Source organism: Pteronotus mesoamericanus, unplaced genomic scaffold (assembly GCF_021234165.1).
Source record: "Pteronotus mesoamericanus isolate MK-2021 breed Mesoamerican mustached bat unplaced genomic scaffold, CSHL_Meso_final scaffold_371, whole genome shotgun sequence".
Lineage (NCBI taxonomy): Eukaryota > Metazoa > Chordata > Mammalia > Chiroptera > Mormoopidae > Pteronotus > Pteronotus mesoamericanus.
In genome coordinates, this window is record NW_026555314.1 from 2922929 (window position 1) to 2932024 (window position 9096).

Sequence of the window (9096 nt, forward strand, 5' to 3'; positions counted from 1 at the left end):
CCACGCCGGCCGGGACCGGGCGGGGCGGGGGCGGGCCGGGGCGGGGCCTCGCGGCGGGCGGGGCGCTCACCTGGGCGCGGGCCGGGGCCGGGACCGGGCAGGGGCGCGGGCAGCGCGGGGCAGTGGGGCGGGGCAGCGCGGGGCGGTGGGACGGGTGGCACGAAGCCGGGGGGCGCAGGCCGGGCCGCAGGAGGCGCTCAGCACGCCCGGTGCAGCGGCGCTGCGCGGCCCCAGACAAAGGCGGCGCATTTCTGAAGAGTCGGCGGCCCCTGCAGGCAGCCGCGGGGATGACGGCCTGGGCCAGCGCGGGCAGGGAGCGCGCGCCCGAGGGCGTGGCGGCCCGGACTCGCCGGGTGTGCGGGTCCCCAAAGTGGCCAGCTACTGATTAGAGCTTTACCTGGAGGCCTGAGGATGCGGGGGTAGGGCGCCTCTGCCTGGCCCACTCCCTCCCTCGCCTCACTAAATTCTATAGCCCCCATGCCCAGAAACCCTTTGCTGGAGTAGGGTTGCTTCCTTTTTGCAGTTTGAAAACAGGCTCAAAGCTCCAGAGACTTCTGAAACCCCTTACCCATCTTTGCGGTCCTCTCTGCACCATCCCAGGGAAGGGACACAGGCACAGTCCTGCCTTTACCCCTGAAGGTACCCCTCCACCTGTTCCCTCCTGTGGAGTGGGGGCTCCAAGCCCATCTGCTTAGTGTCCCCACCCTCCACAAAGCCAACCAGGGCTCTAGAACTAGAGAACCCCATGATCCCACGCCCTCCCCACGAACACCTGCACAGGCAGGCATCCCAACCTCCCTGTATCTGGCCTTACAGATAAGCTCCTGCATGTTCCCTGGAGCCACCGGCCAGTGTGCCTGCAGGTGGCCCTGCCTGCGGAAGCGCGCTGGGAGCCAATCAGCTGGGTCAGGGCCAGGATCCAGGCATCTCCACGCCCACCGTGCAGGTAAGAGGACCATGTGAATGAGGGACTGGCTGGCCAGTTCACAGTCAGTTCCAGTCCGCGGGACCCAGGACCCAGGGCCCAGGGCAGAACCTGGGCCCCTCCCCGTGGCTGGAGCTCCTGGCTGAGGGCTTGGTGGTCGCTGTGGGAGCCCTGGTGCATGTCGCCTGGTGATATGAAGCTGAGAGACCTGGTAACTGGGAAGCCCGGCACCCTCCACCTCCTCACCAAACAGACCTCCTGGCCTTGGCGGTGGTACTGGAGAGGCCAGCAGAGCACAGGGCTCATGGCCCACCGGTCTTGCCAAGGGAACATGGCGCCCTCTTCGAGCCCAGTGTTTCCATCTAAGCGTAGGGTCCCAGGCAGCTCCGTGGGTGGACCCAGGGGTGCCTGTGCTGAGCTGGCATCCTGGCCTAGTGTGGAAGCCGCGCTGCCCAGACCCGTCTGGCTGCGGCACTGTGGTTGCGACCACACCTCTGCCTGGTTGTTCCTCATCCCAGCCTTGGCTTTCCAGGTCCTGTAGAATGCTTTCAGTTCCCAGACACACAGTAGGTGAAACAGAGCCAAGAGACCCCGAGCTTCTGTGTGTCCATTCCTGCCCCCATCACCCTGCAGGGGCAGGATATGAACCCACAGTCCCCTCACCAGTGGGTGCTAGTTGCTGAGTGCCATCAGTGAATCCTCAGCCACATGGCAAGTGCATCCCCCATTGGCCAGCTGGGGAGTGGAGGCCAAAGCTCACAGAGCCATGAAGGGATTGGTCCTTGTCCCTCTGCCAGCACTTTCCCCCCAGAAGGTCTCCCAGACCAGGAAGAGTTCTCCCTGCAGGGCCACCTCCGATCAGATGACAAGTCGTGTGGCACTGGCCATCAGTCTGAGGTCAGGGCTAGTGCAGATCAAGTTCTCAGCGCTGCCCCGCGCTTTCAGAGGGGCCTGGAGAGGACATCTGCCTGCTGATTGATGCCAGGTGCTTAGAGCGCTGCAGCCCCCAGGGCTTGCCTGCTGGGGTTGGAGATCGTGTCCTCACCTCCCTGTAGTCTCAAAGCTCCACATGGCAGCTGGGAGCAGACACTCTGGGGCAAAAGCGTGCGTGGAAGGGAATGGGTAGCCAGTGTCGCTTGCGGTGTGAAGGCTTCTGGCACCAAGACCCTCTCCAGCTGCCCAGCCTGGATGTTCTTGGCCATTCTGGGCAGAGGCCTGGGCCTGCCACCTGCCGCAGGTCTTAGTGTGAAAGCCAGGCACTGGGGGCTGTGGGGCAGTCGTCCTTCGCCCCTGTAGTCAGCACCTTGGCCAGCGCCCTCCCCACTGGAATCCCATTGGCTGACTCCCTGCGTTGGCTGTAGGTGTTGGCTGGAGTAAGTGGGCCTGGGCCTGCACTGAGGGGGCACAGGGCAGGCAGGGGCAGCTGAGCAGGGCCGGGTGCCTGGTCAGCCTGCCTCCAGCAGGACACGGCTCATTGTTCAGGCTGGAGACTGTGGGGAGGACTTGGTAAGACACATTCATCAGTGTGGGCAGGTGGGGACAGCCTGAGGGACGGACAGTGTACTCCCTGGGCGGGCAGTGATGGAGCCACCCCACCCCGGGCCTGGAGCGTGAGGGAGGGAAGGCTTGTGACTGCTGCTGAGGATGTAATGGGATGGCCTGACAGAGGCTGCAGCCTGGGGGCAAGGGGCACCGGCAGCCCTAGGGATCAGCCCCGTAGGAGGAGCTGGAGACCCCGTGGGAAGAGCCTGCTGGAGCTCCGCCCCCTAGTGCCGTGTGTGCGCCCATCCACTCCTGGGAGGCCCAGCAATGGGGGCAGACATGGCAGGCCGTTGGGGCCACGTCGATCTGTGTCCCCCAGGCTTTCTGGACACATGCCTCTGAGGACCAGGCGCGGGCATGGGCTGGAGACTGCAGGCAGCTTTGCTGGGCCAAGCTGATAAGGCCAGCCACTCCTTGCCTGGCCTGGGCCTCTGCTGGATTGCCCCTCAGACATGTGAGACACAGCCTCCTGTAAGCTTGCTCAGCCTGCCACACCCCTCCAATGTGGCCTGACACTGCCTCACTCCCACCCCCGGTCCTGGGGACTAGCCGCCAGGATAGCACATCAGGCATTCGAGGTCCTCTGCCCAGCTGTGTGACCATGCCCAGCCTCCTGGTCTCTCTGAGCTCAGAGCGGCATGTGGAGGAGGCAGACACTAATACCTCCTGGGAAAGGTCACCTGGTCACCGTCCCTTCTTTGTCTACCTCTCCTGTCCCCTGAGAGGACCATGCAGGGCCCTAAAGGGACAGTTTGAGATTTTCACTCAAACTCATAGAATCCAGCTAGGGTAAAGGGATCCTTCTGCTGTGGCCAGTTCTGAGGGACACAATTTGACTTCCTCAGAAGGTCACAGCTTCCACAGGCTCCGGGAGCCCGTTCCTGTCCTGGAGAGGCGGGCCTGTGATGGCTTGGCTTCAGCAGCCCGGGGGGTCACTCGTGGCCTTGCAGCTTCTGAGTGGCCTCCCAGGGAGGGGTGGGGAAGTGAGAGACATGGCGCGTGCACACACCTGAGCTGTCTGCCGGGCAGTGCAAGGAGAGACCCAGAAGGAAGCTCGAAGGTCATACAGCAAACCTGTGCCCGCTGCCCAGGTGCTGCTCCAATGTAATCCTCCCCAGCACTCCGAGTGGGCAGATGGGAACGCGGTCCCAGTGCCAGGGAGCTGGGGGTGCACCAGCTGCCATCTGCTCTCACCAAGGAGGGTGGCTGCCTGCCTGAGGCCTGAGAGAGTGCTGTGCCAGGCCAGCTAAGTGCCTTGTGCCATTCCATCCAGTGGTGTAGAAGCCACACCACTACCCATTTCACAGACAAGAAAATTGAGGTCAAGAGCACTCAGGTAGACCCACCTCCTGTCAGCCCCTCCCAGGACTTTATCAGCCCACACCCACTGCTTCCTGCAGAGCGTCCCCCCAGCCTCGGGGCTGCAGGGGACATCTTGGCCTTCTGTCATCAGCCCGGCACCCCCACGGTCCTCCTGCCCAACTTCGTGCACATTAAGGCAATCTGCTTCCTCATTTCTTAGCCCTCAAAGCCAAACACAGCAGCAACCCAGAGCCAGTGCAGGGGAGGGGCCGGCAGCGCGGCCCTGGGCAGCGTCCCTGAGAGTCCCACTGGGCCCGCCCGCCTCCACACGCCTCCAACCTCCACACTGAGCAGGGGCCTCCTCCCAGAGGATGGCGTCCTAGATTCTGCCGTGTTGGATGTGCCCCCGGCCTGGCCATGTGCCCCTCCTGCCTCTGAGGCGCTGCTGGGGGTTGTTGAGGGGGCACGTGCATTGCACAGTGGTGGCCCTCACCACACCCACCCTCTGGGCCTGGAGCCCCCGGTCAGTCTCCAGGATGGGGAGACTCAGGCTGGGTGGACATGCGGTGCTGGCACCTGGCTCTTTAAAAAAAAATTTTTTTTTTCAAATTCTCAACCCAAGGATATATTTATTGATTTGAGAAAGAGAGAGAAACACTGATGTGAGAGAGAAACAGTAATCAGTTGCCTCCCACATGTGCCCCATCCAGGGACTGAACCCACAACCTAGGACTGTGCCCTGACCCAGGATCGAGCTCAAAACCTTTTGATGTACAGGACAATGCTCCAACCAAGTGAGCCACCTGGCCAAGGCAAGGCAACTGGCTCTTAAGGCTGCATCTGCCCCTTCTTCTTGCTCCCAGAGGGAGGGGTGGGTTTCCAGGTCTCCCTGGTAGTCACTAGCAGATGGGCTCAGGGTCTCCTCCCAGAGGGCTCAGGCAGGCTGGTAGCCTCTGTCTGGGCACCCACCTAAGCCAGGGATAAGTAGCGGGTTTCTCCTCAGGCCTGGTGCAGGGGCTCAGTTCAGGAAAACGGGGTCCCCGGGTTGTGTCCAAGGCATCAGAACGTGATTCATTCCCTTCCCCCACCCCTGCAAGGAATGCAGATCCTTCCAGAGCCACCCACCTGACAGCGATGGCTAAATTGGGAGCCACTGTTCATACCAGGAGTCCAGCAGAGAGTGAAAGCTGGGCACCCACAGGTGCCCAGTGGAGCAGGGAAGGCGGGCCAAGGCATGGCCACAGCTGCCAGCGGAGTGAGCAGGAATGGAGGGCAGGGCATGAATTGCAGGCCTGTCCCGGCACCGCAGTGAGGGGGCCCCTGCCAGCTTAATTCGGACTCAGGGCCCAGCCTTGCTTTCCCCAGGGCGCCCCAGCCCCTGAGCCCCTTGCCGAGCTGCCATGGTCCACAGGGCATGCAGATTTGCTCATTTCCCAGAGGGAGAGGCCAAGGGCTCACCCCCGATTGCCTGCTGAGGGCAGAGCAGGGCTGTGGAGCTCAGAGACCCCACGCAAAGAGCACCATGGAGGAGCCCCTCGCCTTCGCCCCCTCCCTGCTTTCGTCCGCTCTCTCGTTTAGTCGTTAGTCACTCCACAACACGCAGGGAGGCTGGTTCCAGGCGCCCTCATGCCTCTCTGCTAGGCTTCTACTTCCCTGACCTCCACAGGGTGCAGGTGGAGAAAATGGGCCCCAGGGAAGATGGTCTTGTCTTGAGTCACTCAGCTAATGAGCCCCAAACAAAGGGTGTGTCTGTGCCACATGGTTACCCAGAAGCCCACAGGGACTGATGTACTAGTGGGGCAGACAATCAGAGCCCACCTGGCATTCTCTTGCTGCCCCAGATTCTTCTGGGTTGGCTCAGCTCAAGCCCTCAGTGTTCTGTCCCCCAGCAAGTGGCTCTGCACCCCGACAGCCACGGGGCAGAGATGGATGCAGGGTGGGGGCCGGCAGAGCCTTCATGCCACACTGAGCCTCTCCCAGAATGAGTCTTGCCCTGGCCCCTGCCCAGGGTCACAGGCAAGGAGCAGGGCAGGGTCCAGTCCTGGCTTGAGGTGAGATGGAAGATTCCGTGGCTGGTCCCGGAGCCAGCTGCACTCACTGGGTGCGGGGCCTGAATTTTCTCATCTGTCCAATGGGCCCTTCGGCCCACCTCTTGCATAAAGGCTGAACGGCACATTGCGGTTCCTGGTGTGAAGAGTGGGCTCGGGGGCCTCTGAGACGGGTATTTTTAGCCCGCGTTCCTGCTGACAGGCCAGGCTGGCTGACGTTTGCTGCCAGCCTCCAAGGCACTTCTCTCGGCCTGCCAGGAGTCTGGGGTCTGCCTACCCCGCCCCGGCCCTGTTTCGTGGCCCCACTCTGCCAGCCTGGCCCGCTGCTGCCCTGCTACCAGGTGGCTGGCTTCCCCCAGGGGAGGCCCAACTAGGTCGGCTGAGCTTGGGTTCTGGGGGTGGAGGAGAACAAGCGAGGGAAGACCTGGGCACAGAGCCATGGGCTGCCTGTGTCACAGATTCCTGGCTTTTAGCTGCCACTCTTGACTGGCCAGCCTGAGGATCAGGTTTCTGGGAGGCTTTGATCGATGCCCAGGCTCCAGGCTCTGGGCTGAGTGTGCACAAGTTCAGCTTGAAGGCTGACTGCTGCCTCCCACCTGCCTACAGACCTCCTCTGTAATGAGTGGTCAGCAACATGACCCTAGTTGCTCATCCTGGGCCCATCTCCTGTCCCGGACACTTGTGCACAGTGCTGCCCAGCTGCTCTGGCCACTGAGCCTCTCCAGCCCTTTCTACGACACCAGGCGGGCTCCACCCAGGTGCATGTGAGCAGAAAGGCCCACACGTGGGCCTGCAGAACCTCGGGGCTTGGCCAGAACCATCACCCTTCCCATAGGCAAGTGATAACACCTGGGGTCGAGCCCAGCACCACGGACAGCGCTACGCCTGCGTAGTCCTCCCTCGGGGCGTGCCCAGGCTGGAGAGGGAGGCCCAGGGGCACCCACCAACGCGGTGAGCACTGCCCTGGGTCCCAGGTGCGTGTTCTGAAGTTGTAACTGTTCTCCGGATAAATCAAGAGGCCCAGCCTTAGTAATTCTGAAGTTCACACAGCAAAGAAGCCAAGGAAAAATTTTAAACAGCGTACTGCAGGAGATCGGCAGCGTGGGATCCTAAAATCCATGCTAAAACTGCAATGATTAACACAGCCCATGGACAGTCCAACGATGGAAAGAAGAGTCCAGGAAGAGGCTCCCATGCAAATGTGGGAAGGAGGCAGGTGTAATCCAGAAGGAAGAAACGGATTATTCAATAGATAATTTAAAATGTACAATAAATACAGTCTTAGGGCAACGAGGCAGACTTTTGGGGAAAACTTTTTGGATCACTACCTGACTCCTTCACACTAAAATAAGTACCCAACGAACCAACCCTTTAAAAAGTTTTTAAAAAGGCATAAAAAAATCAATAACCTTGAATTTTTCTAAGAATTATACAAAACCCAGAAGCCATTAAATAAAAGATGGATATATTCAACCTCATAAAAATAAAAGGCAAGCTGCATGGGAGGTGAACCAGATAAAAAGATGACAAACTGTGGAAATATTGGCAATCCATCTTGCAAAGGGCTGTTTCTTGTTATAGATATGAATTGTTACAAATTAGTAAGAAAAAGACCAACAACCCAGGAGAAAGATGGGCCAAGACATAAAATGAACCCATCAAAACAAGCTCAACTTCAGTCAACATGGGGAAGATGAACATTTAAATTACAGCGAGGTGCCGCATCCCAACCCTAACAGGCGGTAGTTTATGAAGATGGAGGATTCGCTCTGGTGAGAGGGGAGGGCGCCCGCAGGGCCTGCTGGGGGCTGAGAGTGGGGACTCCAGTAGGTGTGGCGGGGGGGGGGGCGTCCCTGCAGGTGCGGCAGGGGGCGTCAGGTGGCTGGAGAAGGGCTGGGAGGGAGACACTCCCTCGTGCTCCTTTATTCCACATCACAGTGCAGGAGATCCTGTCTAAGTAAAAAAGACAAAGCATTCCTTTAAAATGAAACAAGTGACACTGTCCTCTCCTGGCTGCCGCCCCCCGGAAGGCAGCGGGCAGGGGTTCTCCTGGCCGTTCCGCCTGCAGCAGCTGCCAACAGGAACCAGGAAGCACCTGCCGTGAGCCCCTTCACGCAGCTGTGCTGGCAGGGACCTGTGTTGATTGCGCCCCTGCCCTGCTTCTTGGGAGCAGAGCCAGATCCCGCAGGGGAGCCCGGGGCGTGCTCGGCCCCCACCCTCATCGCAGCCCTGGCCCAGAGCTCCCCTGCCCTCCTCATCGGGTCCGGTCGCTCCCCCACATTGCTGGTCACACCCCGGCTCTCCCAATGTGTCACAGGTGGTCAGGAAACCCTGGAGCTCCCCACGGACTGGCCGTGTGTCCCTGGGCTGTCCCCTCCCCTCCCAACCTCAATTTCTCTGATGGTGAAGTGGGGCGACATCTACTTCGCAGGAGGAAGAATGAACAGAAATGGGGAGAGCAGGAAGGGTGGGCCATGGGGGGAGCAACGTCCAAGGGGACCCCAAAGCGGGTCAAGGGTCCTTGGGTTTGCAGGGCCTGCCTGGGGACATCCGCCTGGGAGACACAGAGACACCCATTGGTTGGGAAAGAAGGGGGTGATCCAGGAGGGCTTCTGGAAGGGGCCTGGCTGCTGGCCCCGAGAGCCAGGCGGAGGTGGTCAAGGCCGCTATCCGCTCTGCAGGAACCCACCTGCCTACCCCTGCTTGCCTGGCCCTCACCTACCCACCCCGAGGGGGCCTCACAGGCCTGAGCTCGGAGCTGCCCCCAGCACTGAGCTTCAGGGAGTGTGCGAGACAGGAGCCGTTCTCACCAAAGCAGAGCATCTGGGCCTCCATGCCCCATAACTTACCAGCTTGTCTTGGCCTGGCAGGGTTTCTGGGGAAAAGGTCACCTTTGCAGCTGAGGCTGAGCTGGCAGTGGGGGGATGGGGGTCCAGGGGAAGGAGAAAAAGGGTGAGTACTGGGGGGGGGTGAGAGATGAGGGGTGTGAGAACTGGGAAAGGCACCTCCAAAACTGCTCCACCTAGCAGGTCAGGAAACACCTCCTGCGTGCCCCTCGGGGAGCAGGTGGTGCCAGCTGGCCCTGTGCCAGCCAGACCCTGGGACAGAGGGATCCTGCCTGGCGGACCCAGGCTTCTAGGAGCAGGGAGCCCAGCTCCAAGAGTGTTGGGCCACGGCCGGAAGTGGGACAAGGGCTCTGCTGCCTGGCTGAAGGGTGCCGAGCACCCTGGGAATGTGGCAGCAGTCTGGACCCACGTCCCAGATGCGGAAACTGAGGCC